This window comes from Oryctolagus cuniculus, chromosome 1 (genome assembly GCF_964237555.1).
Source record: "Oryctolagus cuniculus chromosome 1, mOryCun1.1, whole genome shotgun sequence".
NCBI lineage: Eukaryota > Metazoa > Chordata > Mammalia > Lagomorpha > Leporidae > Oryctolagus > Oryctolagus cuniculus.
The window spans coordinates 166,196,477-166,210,023 of NC_091432.1; the positions used below are offsets into that span (position 1 = coordinate 166,196,477).

General features: G+C 43.0%; 1 protein-coding gene across 12 annotated transcripts in view; it reads right to left on the reverse strand.

Moving 5' to 3' along the window:
• The window catches only part of GLIS3 (GLIS family zinc finger 3), a 797,279-nt gene that overhangs the window by 74,290 nt on the left and 709,442 nt on the right, over window positions 1-13,547 (reverse strand). The window lies entirely within an intron of this gene.

Consider the following 13,547-nt stretch of genomic DNA (forward strand, 5'->3'; position numbering starts at 1 on the left):
CTGGTATTTAAAAACAGTGTATAAATGAATGGTATAAAGATAACACTAAACCTTTAGATGCAGATCTGTAGTATACATACGTACTCCGTCAACACATACTTATTCAGTACCACACACTCCTCTAAACTCTAGGATTAACAACTGCCTTGCTGGAACTTATATTCTGGGTGGATAAGCAGATGCCAAATAAATCCAACATAGACTTGTACAGCATCAGAGGCTGATACAGGCTATGGGGAAAAGCTGCTGCAGAGAAAGGAGACAGTGAGTGGGATGAGCGGAGGAAGCTTTCGATAGGGTGTTAGGGAAAGCCTCTTGGAGATGGCACTGTACAAAGCCTTGAAAGAAGCAGGGGAATGAGCCCTGCAAACTGAGGGGAGTAGCATCTGCCTGCCCAGTGGTGTACGGAGATCGTGTGCAGAGCAGTGCGGCTGGAGTGACGTCAGCCTGGGGCCTCAGGGAGAGACACAGAGGAAACCAGCAATGTAGGAGGCGCAGCTTTGACAGGAGTCGACAGTGTTAGAAAGGAGAAATATAAATGATGATACTTGTGAAGATGTTTGGCACACTTACAAAGAAGTACCATGCTAAAACTGCTTTTCTTATCAAATTACCAAAAATATGAACAGTGAAGCAGTGGCAGTAAAGGCTCAGTGAGAGGCCTCCTTCAACACCACTGGGAGGAGTGTGGATTGGTACAAACTTTCAGATGTTATCTGAGAACAGTTTTCAAGATCCACAATTGAGATAATGCTATTCTGGAATCTGTCCTAAGAGGATAGCTAGAAATGTGAAGGAAGATTTATACCCAAAGAAACATGAGTGTACACAAATCTTTCTCTAATGATACATAGTATTACTTCTAACAATAACATAACAACAATTGTTTGCTAAATGTTTAAATGTCTACAATTAGGGCTAAATACATGATTTTACATTACTTTGATAGAATATATCAAATTAAAATATACCATCAAAATGATACTCATGAACATAAAAGCAAAATATGAAATTATATACACAAAATAAGTTACATAAAAACACACAAGATACCAGAATATAAACTGATTAGAACTGACTTTTGTTAGTAATTGTAATACCATAAATTCATTTCTTCATTTTTTTAAAGATTTATTTATTTTGAAAGCCAGAGTTACAGAGAGAGAGAGAGAGCGAGAGCACTCTATCTGTTGGTTCATTCCCCAGATGGCCAGGCAGAAGCCAGGAGCCAGGAGCTCCATCCAGGTCTCCCATATTAGTGGCAAGGGCCCAAACACTTGGGCCACCTTCTGCTGCTCTTTCCAGGGCACTAGCAGGGAGCTGGATAGGAAGTGGAGCAGCCAGGACATGAACTGGTGCCCATATTTTTAATCCTTTCCTCTGCCTTCCAAGTATTCTATATTCTAATGATGTGTTGGAACTAGCTTTCACCAGTCTTGAATGTGCCAATTGTATGCATCTTTTCCAAATGCTGCATGCAATGATGTCAGATTGACAGCTTGAAATTGGTCAAGGTGGAAATATTTACACCATACTGGCGCATGCTAAAACCTGAGGCCTTTTTTTTTTTTTTTTAAACTTGGAGAGCAGTTATTAAACATTATCAGCACAGTGGTAGTGGTCAAGACGCTGCCTGGAAGGCTTGCAACCCACACTGAGGTGCCTGGCTTCAAGTCTGCTTCCACTTCTAGCTTCCTGCTAATGCACCCTCTGGGAAGCAGCAGATGATGACTCAAGTACTTGGGTTCCTTCCACCCATGTAGGTGACCTGGATTGAATTCTGGACTCCTGGGTTCAACCTGGCCCAACCTCAGCTGTTACAGGCATTTGGGAAGTGCACTGGGAGATGGAAGCTCTTGCTGTCTCTGCCTTTCAAATAAATAGATATAAATGAGTAAAAATTTAACAAATAGCATACTACTGACAATGACAATGAACTGGGCTCTGATGAGAAAGAAACACACACATGCATACACAAACACATATCCTTCACACACAAACTTACGGATGTTTACAGATCAGTATTTCTTCTATCTCAGAAAGCTTCACAAAAAGACAAACATGCACCCAGCCTTCGTCCAAGAATATGAAACTATCAGTGACCCCTAGGTATAGGGATGGGAGATGTAACACATGTAACAAATGAGATACAATTATAATTTCCTCAGCTGTGGCATATAGGAATCTCTGACCAAGACTGTGTTCATGTCTAACCCTCTCAGGGCCTTTGGAAGGTATGTTTGTTATTTTGGTACTAACCTAACACATGCTGTGCAAGCGAAACTGGAAAAAAATAAAGGCTTAGAATGAGTTCTGGTGATCACTTTTAATTTGTCTTCCATCGTTAAAAAGTGATCTGGGGTCCACATGTTCCACTAAGGGCAGACACGAATGCTTCTCTGCTTTCTATTACCAACTACTCTAGGGTTTTACAGTTATCAGTATCAATGAGGTCTTTCCAAGGAATTTCACGGCCATGGTTACTCCTGGCGTCAAAGGCAGGCAATTCTTCCCTAGCTTCAACAAGTGTTCATGTTTTCCAAGAGTGTGATTCCATACGACTTTGTGGTGAGAGTTAATTTGGTTTTCTCTGGGATTAGACATGGTTCTAGAAAGTGCTTCTTAAATTGAACAAGCCTCGAGGACTTAATGGAAAATTTCCAAAGGAATTCCATGTGCATAAAAATGCAGTAATGATGTGCGAGTTGTTTCCCTTCCAGATTATTAGTCCAGAAAAGGGCCTTCCATGTCATGTAAAGGTTTTAAACTGTATCCAGTCCAGGAATTATCTAATAGGTGAGGTGAGAGGTACACAGCATAATCTGGGAGGGCTATCTTTTAACATAATATAATTTTATACTTGGAAAAAGAAACCCATACCAGGTATATAAACAATTGTATACAACTGTGTATCTCAGCAACATCTCAGATGCTAGGGAAATATAAAGAAGACAGAGGAACATTTTTCAATGGAGGGGGATGGTCTCCAACTGTAGTTCTCAAATCTGGGCATATATCACAACCCCACCCCAGAATAGCTATTACATAGGTTTGTAGTGCATTTCCAAGTTTCCCAAAGAGGAGGATGCTGTTGGCCTGGGGACCCCACTTTTAGAACCACCGATCTCTAAGAATCCTGATGGGGTGAGTTAAGATTTTTCTGGTTATGAGAAGAGGAATTGAACTCTGGAAACAGGGGACTATAAAATACTAATATTCTTTAATGGAGGAACTGAGCTCTTATCTTCTCTGATTAGCTGTGGCTAATAAAAATCTTTCCGAAGCACAGACTTCAAACCTCTAATTAGCGGGTTTTAGGAAAGGCCACTGGGAGGAGAAGATAAGGATAAATGCTAGGAATGTTGGCAAGTCCCTGGATTTGCAAATACTGGGAAAGTAAGTTCAAATCCATGTAGGGGTGAATGGGTCATGCTTCGTATTTTGTCATCATAACTTGACAATTTTTTAGGAAGCCTCCTTGGGACAGCTAAACCTTAAAAGTTTAGTGTTGTCTCCTGTGGAAACTGACCATTGATCCTGGGGCTGTATGCACAAACTCATTATCATAGAAAAGAGAGAGGGAGAGAGGGAGAGAGGGAGAGAGGGAGAGAGGGAGAGAGAGAGAGAGAATCTTCCATCCACTAGCTCACTCCCCAAATGGCCCTAACAGTAGTTGCTGGGTTTGCAAAAGCAAAGAGCCTAGAACTCCATCCAGGTCTTGCATGTGGGTGGCAGGGGCCCAAGCACTTAGTCCATCTTCCACTACTTTCCCAGGCACCTTAGCAGGGAGCTGGATTTGAAGCAGAGCAGCCAGGACTTGAACCAGTGGCAATCCCAATATGGGATGCTGGTATCACAAGCAGCAGCTTAAACTACTATGCCACAGTGCTGGCCCCAATTCTTCCAATTTAAAGAGCTACTATATAGAGTGACACTGAGACTTTTATTCCTCCTATAATGCATGGAAATGATGCCCCTGAAATTATTCCACCCACCTGCCCTAACCATGCCCTATGAGTTCTTGAGTAGCATGACCCTTCTTTATTCTTCTCTTGCATTCACTCAACAAACACTTCTCCGGCCTCAACCATATGCCAGAAACAGCCCTATGCACTTGAAATACAAAAGCACTCAAAACAGACAAAGATTCTCTCTGAAGGCTTACAAACTAGAGAAGAGATAATAAATGGCAAACAAGCAATAAAATGGATAGACAGAGGAGCACGCTCTGGAAGAAGGAGAAAGAAGGGGAGATGGGACTGGGAGTGATGGGGGAACCGACGCCTCCTTTAGAAGAGATATTTGTGCAAAGACTTGAAGAAATTTGCTAAGTGCATACTGAGGGGAAGGCAGTTCCAGATGGAGGGCACTGCAAGGAGGCCGCTGTGGCTGCAGCAGGGTGTGATGTGGGCCGAGAAGTAGGAAGTCAGACTTGGGAGAGGAGAGATGGGAGGGAGTGAGGCCAGGGCCCCACAGGACCCCACAGCCCTCGGTAAGGACTTAGCTTTAAGTCTTAGTGCAGTAAGGAACCCTGGCGTGGTCTCCACCACTTGCTTTCTGGGAGACTCATCTCCTGTACTGTTCCACATTCTCACATTCTCACATGCACGTTGTCTCTCCTTCTTTGAGATCCCATATGAGTGAGTTATATGATACGGCTGTGTCAACTTGATCAGGCTTTAGTACCAGTTATTCATCTATCACTCATGCAGTGCTTGCTGTGAAGGAAGTCTGTAGATGGAGTTAACATCTATAGATAGCTGACTTCAAATAAAGGAGATCATTCTCAAGAATCTGGGCAGGCCTTATCCAACCAGTGAAAAAGTCTTAAGAGCCAAAACACAAGGTTTCACTGAAAAGGAGAAAGTCTGCCTTGGATTTCAGCATGAGCCCCTGCCTGAGCATTTCGAGCCTGCCTGAGCAATTTCTGACTTGCCAGCACCCATACTTGTATAGGCTAATGTCTTAAAAATCTCTCTCTGTCTCTCTCTCTCTCTCTCTTTACACACACACACACACACACACACACACACACACACATCTCCTACTGGTTCTGTTCTTCTGGAGAACCCTGACTGATAAAGACTATTGTGGGATAACTTATTTCAGGTCACAAGGAAACAGAACCAATAGAATCCCATGGACAAAGGGATGCATGTGTACAGCCAACATGCTCCACTTTTGAAGAATGAATTTCAGTTCAGTAAATATATACTGAATCCCTACAAAGTTCTCAACTGTTATGTGCCTGGCAACAACTCTCTATATACTATTCTGACTTCCATGTTAGAGATGAGAATTACATGGCTAATAAACATTAAGCTTGGATTTGTGTGAGAATGCAAAGTCAGATTTTTAGGGGTTACATTACAGTGACTCTAGAATTAACTCACTACCAACTTTCCCCTTTCCCCTACCCTGTCACAGAGGCTCACATGCTTTGCCTTTGCTTATGACTCCATATTTTAGCCAGGAGCCTATCCTTCACATGTTGGTCTAGAAGGGGAAAGACCAGTGGGTTCCCAGTTCTCTTGACATGTCCCTAGCATATCTTGTCACCATTGTGATATTCTGACATCACACTCTTGAGGGACAGAGGTCTTTGCTGGAGTACAGATGGAGTCAATAAAACTCAGGAGACTGCTTGTTTGGTTTTCATTGTCCCCTGCCCTGCAGATTTGTCTGAAGAGAGTACAGCATGGCACTCATTCTGCCTTCCCATCCACATCCCAAGCACAGGCACAGTGGTTCCAGGGCACTATCTCTGTTCCTTTGTTGATTGTCCCTTGTCCATGGGAGAGGTGGGGTACTTTTCTTTTTAATTAAAAAATTTTTTTTTGACAGGCAGAGTGGACAGTGAGAGAGAGAGACAGAGAGGAAGGTCTTCCTTTGCCGTTGGTTTACCCTCCAATGGCCGCTGCGGCCGGCCCGCTGTGGCCGGCGCACCGTGCTGATCTGATGGCAGGAGCCAGGTACTTATCCTGGTCTCCCGTGGGGTGCAGGGCCCAAGCACTTGGGCCATCCTCCACTGCACTCCCTGGCCACAGCAGAGAGCTGGCCTGGAAGAGGGGCAAGCGGGACAGAATCCAGCACCCCGACCGGGACTAGAACCCGGTGTGCCGGCGCCGCAAGGTGGAGGATTAGCCTAGTGAGCCGCGGCGCCAGCCAGGGGTACTTTTCTAAAAAAAAAATTTTTTTTTTGAGAGAGAGAAGAGTCAGCTTGTATTCATTGCTTCACTCTCCAAATGCCAGCATCATCTGGGTCTGTGTTGGGCCAAATCCAGGACTTGGGAACTCAGTTGGGATCTCCTACACGAGTGTCAGGGATCCAGATATGTGAGCCATTCTTGCCTCCTGGTTCTACATTAGTAGGAAGCTAAAGTCAACAGCTGAGCAGGGACTGACAGTCGGCACTCCATTTTGGGACATGAACATCCTAACTCAAATCATAACCACTAGGCCAAATGCCCACCCCAGGGGTCATTTTCTTAATCCTGAAACGAAATGATCTTGTCTCAGTACCCTGACATTGGTGTCCCTTCCTGAGAAGCCACTTCCTTGAATTCTTTCTTTGGATTCTGACTTCAGGTTTTCCCCTGATTCTCTATCTCCCTCTCTCACTTCCATTTTTTTCCAAATATTTTCTTTGGTCCTCACTCTGCCTCCAGAGAGCTCAGCCAGACTCAGTGGGAACGACACTCACTTCTACATGCTTCCCACCTGCTTTTTTAGATCAGGTCAGGGAAGATCTCTGAAGAGAACATTATAGGCTGAGCCCTGAATAAAATGAGGGAGCAAGACACACATGCAGAATGTTTCATGCAGAAAGCCTGGCAGGGGAACACATCAAAGGAGACAACAGGTTGCTGGGTTCTACAAGCAGCTACCTGAGAGAAGAGAGCAAGAGAACAAGGAGAAGGATATAGGACATGGAGGTGGACAAACCGCCAGGAGTCACAGCATGTAAGGCATTCAGGCACATGAAGATTCAGTTTCTATTTCCTTGTAATGGGAAGCCAATGGGAGGGTGTGAGCCAGAAAGCAAGTACTTTGCTTTGTATTATGACAAAATCACTGTGATTATTCTGTGGAAAACAGGGAACACAGAGTGTCCAAGGAGAGCAATTACAATCATCCAAATGCGTGTGATGTCAGAGATAGAGAGAGAGAAAGAGAGAGAGATCTTCTATTTGCTGGTTCACTCCCCAAATAACTACAATGGCTGGAGCTGGGCCAATCTGAAGCCAGGAGCCAGGAGCTTCTTCCGGGTCTCCCACACGGATGCAGGGGCCCAAGTACTTGGGCTACCCTCTGCTGCTTTCCCAGGCGCATTAGCAGGGAGCTGGATTGGAAGTGGATCAGCCAGGAATCGAACTGGCATCCATATAGGATGTTGGTGCCACAGGCAATTGTTTTACCCACCATGCCACAGCACTGGCCCCTAACTTCTGTTATGAAGGTGGAGCTAAACTTGGCATAGAATACAAGAGAGAGGGGAGTCATGAATGTACACAAGTGTTGGTCAGAAGAACAGCAAAGGAGAACAGGGAAGGAGCAGGTTGGATGGAAATCAGTGGTTTGGTTTTGAAGACGTTAACTGTGAAATGACTCCTGGACTCCAGGTTGAAAGAACGTGCAGGCACCAGAACATGAGAGAATGGGTACAGGGAGCAACACAGGGCTGGAGCACCACCAGCAACTCCTCCAGGCTCTCATCTCTCCCCGCTCCATCCTGGGACATCAGATGGACTCTCCTAATAGTATTTGCCATGCCATTCCCAAGAAATAAGTACCCATATGTACTGTTCAGCACATTTGCCCCAAGTGGCTGAGACATTAAGAGCTTCTGGACAATGACTTCAGGTCTACTATGCATGGACTTTTCCCTCAGGTCTTGACAAAAGCCCAACTGGCTGTTTAGAAACATCTTGTTTAGTACACTGTTCACTCTTCTTGCCTAGAACGGCCTGCCTCCTCCTGTTAAACTCATCTAAGACCCAGTAGATCATTTGCTCCTGAATGAAGCTTTCTCTGACCAGACCAGTCCCCACTGAGCCTCCTGTGGTACAGCAAGAACTGTCTTCAACACTCCTGGGACTGGTCGTGTGTACTTGTTATGAAATGAGTCTGCACAATTGTGCTAAACCATCTACAAGGCCCTGGCTCTATGCCTCTCAAACTTTTCAACCCCCATGGTACCCAGCAATGAGGTACTAATGTCATGGCAAATCATTTTGTTGCCAACTGCTAACTGGATTTGAAAGAATGAGCTACCATGCTTTATCTAAATGGAGTTTCAATCTTTAATTGTGGCTACATATGCCTAAGTTATAGAATGGGGTCATCTCTTACCTTCCTCTTTCTAAAACACAATTCTCCAACATACAGAGAAGAGTAAATGCAGTGAAGAGACTAGCTGCCCTACCCTATCTCTCCATTCCTTTGACTAGCAATGTGCTACACATCCCTCAGCCTTGGGGTGCCTATCCCCCAGCTTCTGCGTACTTTTGAGAAAGCAGAATTTACCCTCTCCATCCCTATCAGTGATTAAACAGTGCTCCTTTGTCTTTGAAGTGACAACTCAGATGTAAGTAAAGCTCCAGAGCTCCCTGTGGGATGGGGCCAGCTGAATGGGCAACCTTGCCTAACTTCCTTCCCTTCTACACTCCTCTGGACTCTCCTGGAAGTACTTCCTTAATAAACCACATGGTCCTGAATCCTTGGCTCCCAGCTGACTTCTAGGGCACCCAACTTGGTAAATATTCCAAACTTAGTTTTATTTGGTTCAGGAATGCCGAGAGCCAATCTAGCACCATCTTAAAAGCACGCTTGGGTACACAAGGTTCATTTCTGTTTTGTATCCTCTCTGCCCACACCACACAGCAGGGTAACTAGATCTTTAATAAAACTGTGGCCTTCTGGGCCATTATGGCTAACACTGAAAACAAAATAACGTGGAAACTAAGTTAAATACAAACCAATCAGCCTTAAAAGGGGCTTCAGATGTGACTATATTCAAACCTCTCTACTTTTTGCATAACCTGCCTCCCTTACAACAACTCCACAACAGGTAACCTTCAGACTTGGATTCTTGATTTCCAATAATAAGGGACAACTTCACATTGGCACTTAGCTTCAATTTCAGATAGTTCCAATTGCTGAAAGGTTTTTGTTTTGTTTTGTTTTGTTTTTTGTATATTGAGTCCTAAAACAGGTCCCAGCAATCCTTGGAATTGCCTGTATATACTCCTATTCAAAAGCTGCTACAAGGATCATGGAGACACCAGGAAGACACAACACAGCACTGCGTCACAAAAGCCATCTGTGAGTCTTGGAGGACTGATGATCTTGATCTTCAATGAGCCATTTTAGGGCTTAAATTCTCTGCCTATCCAGGTGCAAGTAAACAAATTTGGCTCCGTAGCTTCTGTACAGTCCCCCATTATGAAATATTCGTTTCCAAATGATAGTTTTTCAACCTTAATAATGAAATCACCCATCAAGGCTTGACAAGGTTCCTGGATGCAGAAATTTGAGCTTCTTCCCTAACAATGCAGGGATTTTTCCTAATATATAAAAACAAGGCACCGTCAATTGTGATTTGTATTTGTTTTTTGTTCAAGACTATTCTGTTAATGTTTATAAGCTCTCGAAACAAGAGATGGAAATTCTACTCCCGTCATTTTCTCATTTCAGATATGATTGAATAATCGGCCAAGATTAAGTGAGTCAAGTGGAAATAATTAGGAAAGGGAAAAAGGCCCAGATTCTTCAATTTTCAGTTCCATTACATTTTATTCCAGGAGCAAAGGCATTCTGTTGGTTTGAAGTGAGACATAATTCCAAAGAAAACGAGGCACAATCAAAGGCCTTTTGTATTCCCTTTCTCCAATGAGCATAGCCCATCTGGGCCATGCATGTTTATGCATCACCTTGTAGGGATTCCTTTGTTCTCCAGAAATCAAATGCCACCAAAATATGTTTCTGAAGAAACTCTGCCAGAAGGAAAGACAAGGAGGTTTATTTTTTCCCCCAGAGGTTTAAGGTTTATTACCAGAACATTCTCATCAAATGTTCTCTATGACACTTCGAGCAATGTGGATCTCAGGGAATTAGCTCATTGCCAAAAGGCTTAAAAATAATTACAATGAATTAACCTATTATATTAATTACAATTAATTTTGAATCTAAGAATTCTATCTCTAGGGGATTACTTAGCAATGACATTTATGAAGTGGCTTTGGCATATCATAGGTAATTAATCTCCAACAATCTGCTATCAAATTCATTTCCTTTGAGAATGACCAATTTACAGGGAGGAAAAGAAATGAGAGTGAAGACTTAGAAAAATGGCACTGGAAAAAAATTTTCCTTGGAAACATAATGGCCCAACTGGGTATCCTGAGCTTTTTTTTAAGGGTCAAAATATTTACCCAGAGCTGCCAAAATACCTGAATTGGTGCACACACCAGCAAGATATATGAAAAAACTCAGTGCCAGTAAAGACACAACAGAACTAATGCTTCTTTAGTTAAAAATGCTGATTGATTGGAACTGTTCACAGAAACATAGGATCTCAGAGCGAAAAGGAACTAGGACCCAATAATCCTACCTAGTGATGCTGTCCACATGACATCTGAGTGAGACAGGTTCTGCACTGTACTAATTGGTAGCCACCAGCCACACTAATAAATGAGTACCTGAAATGTGGCCAGTGCAACTGAGAAACTGGCAGTTTTATTTCATTTAAATTTATCGTATTGTACTGCATTGCACTACTACATACTATAATAGCAGATCAAACTTTGTTTACATACTTTGTGAGTGTGTGTTTTACATATTTTTAATTGTATTTATGTTATACAAATTTCATGTATTTCATATAGACAGATTTAGGAACACAGTGAAACTTTCCACTCAACCCTCCCTCTCACCCACATTCCCACCCTCTTCCTCCTCCCTCTCGCATTCCCATTATTAATTTTTTTTGACAGGTAGAGTTAGACAGTGAGAGGGACTGAGAGAAAGGTTTTCCCTCTGTTGGTTCACTCCCCTAATGGCCACTATGGCTGGCACTGTGCTGATCCAAAGCCAGGAGCCAGGTGCTTCCTCCTGGTCTCCCATGCGGGTGCAGGGACTCAAGCACTTGGGCCATCCTCTGCTGCCTTCCCGGGCCACAGCAGAGAGCTGGACTGGAAGAGAAGCAACCGGGACTAGTACCCGGCGCCCCAACCGGGGCTAGAACCTGGGGTGCTGGTGCTGCAGGCAGAGGATAAGCCAAGTGAGCCACAGCGCCGGCCCCCATTCTTAATTTTTACAAAGATCTATTTTCAGTTTACTTATGGATCATAAAGTTAACCCTACACTAAGTATGAGTTCAACAAACAGCATGAAGAAAGAAACACTGTTCCTCAGCAGGCGAGACAAAGGCTGTAAACAATCACTGGATCTCTTGGGGCTGGCTCCGTGGCGCAGTAGGTTGATCTTCCACCTGTGGTGCCGGCATCCCATATGGGCGCCGGTTCTAGTCCCAGCTGCCTCTTTTCTAATCCAGCTCTCTGCTATGGCCTGGGAAAGCGGTAGAAGATGGCCTAGATCCTTGGGCCTCTGCACCCATGTGGGAGACCCGGAGGAGGCTCCTGGCTCCTGGCTTTGGATTGGCTCACCTCCGGCCATTGCGGCCATCTGGGGAATGGACCAACGGAAGGAAGACCTTTTTCTCTGTCTCTCCCTCTCACTGTCTGTAACTCTACCTCTCAAATAAATAAATAAAATTAAAAAAAAATCACTGGATCTCAAAACGTCCATTTCATGCCAATACATCCGTTTGATGACAGGGAACTCACTTCCCTACTCTCAGCACCTCCTATTGCTAAATAGGTCTAATCATTTAAAACTTTGCCTCAGACTGAACTATAATGGGCTTAATTTCCATCTATTGGGATTTATTCCTCCCCTCATCTGCCAAATCACAGAATAATTCTGTTTACAGTTTATTCTTACAATTCATATAATATCTCACAAGCTTCCAAATGCTATAGAATCTTGGACAGTACTGAAATGGTCATAGCTTAGCTTTTACGTCAACTCTCCCTTAGCAGGTTTTCTCTAGGCTGAACACCTTTCGTTTTTTAAACAGATAAGATGATACATAAGTAGGAGAGTTGAGGCCTTTGGACAAACTGGCTTAACTACTTTGTGATTCTGGGCAGTGTAGTCACTTTCCTGGCAAAGTTTCCTTTATGTAAAATGATGCCAATACCAAAGCTATCTTAGAAGCTTTGAGAACTTAACCTCATGCTTGACACATAAAAATCACTAAAATATCAGTGTTCCATTCACCACCTCAATTGTTCTCAAAGGGACCTCAGTGGTTTACATGCAAATGATATCCAAACACTAATAAGGTGAACTAGCTTCTCCGACCAGAACAGAGTGTAATCAAATAAATATGGAAGCATTTCAAAAAGTTTGTGGAAAAATGGAATTAACAGATGTTTATTCTGGTGCAAAAAACCTTAAAATCCATACATCAGTGAAGTCTTCGAAAAGGTCAGAGAAAATGCATATTAGAAAAAAACTGTGCATGGATTTCAAAACATTTTTACATCAAAATACATTTATCCTCTAATTTCATTTCTCCATACTTTTTGAAGTACCCTTGTACATCTCTTGTTCTAGACTCTCAAGCTCTATGAATTCAGTGCAAAACAGCTAATAGCTTTGAAAACCCAAATTACAGTCTTCACTCCTTCATTCATTCAACACATATTTACTGAGTCCTTAACATTTGCCCAAAACCATGCTAGCCGTGGGAGATAAAGTGATGAAGAGGACAAGGCATTCCCTGCCCTCATGAAGTTTATGGTGTAGTGTGAATAAATCTGGCATCCAGTTAAACCCCCAGATTTATTTACACTGGGAAGCTAGCTTTCTAAAGCTCCATGGCTGTTTGGTGAGACAGAAAGAAGCCCTTCTTGTCTCTATTTCATCGAAACAACCACTTAGTTGTCTACCACACTCCCCACTTCAGTGTCCTTTGCAAACTTGATGAAAACATTCTCTGGCCAAGCACTAAAGATAGTGTCAATCTCTGGCCAAGCTTGAGTTACCTATGAAAAACAGCCAATGCCTATGGACAGTGCTAAGCCACCAATAATCGCATCCATAGCAGCCATGGATGGTGTAACCTGAGAGTGCAGGTCAGAACCTGAATTTTGTATCCATACTTATGTAACATTAGACAGCCTGAAAAGTTCTTTAACCATCTCTTAAGCTTTGTTTCCTTTGCATAATATGGATAATGTCACCCAATTTATAATGTGTTGATGGATATAACATGAGATGATAAAGCATTTCAACAGTATATGGCAGCTAATCAATGTTAAACACAGGCTAATTGCTGTTTGGCAAATTATTATTTTTCATTAATATTCATTGTGGAAGCACTGCAGTACCCCATAATATGCACTCTTATTTCCTTTTCTCTCTCAACTGTTTTTTAAAAATATTTTTTCTTTCTTTTCTCAGCTTCTTAAATTTATCAA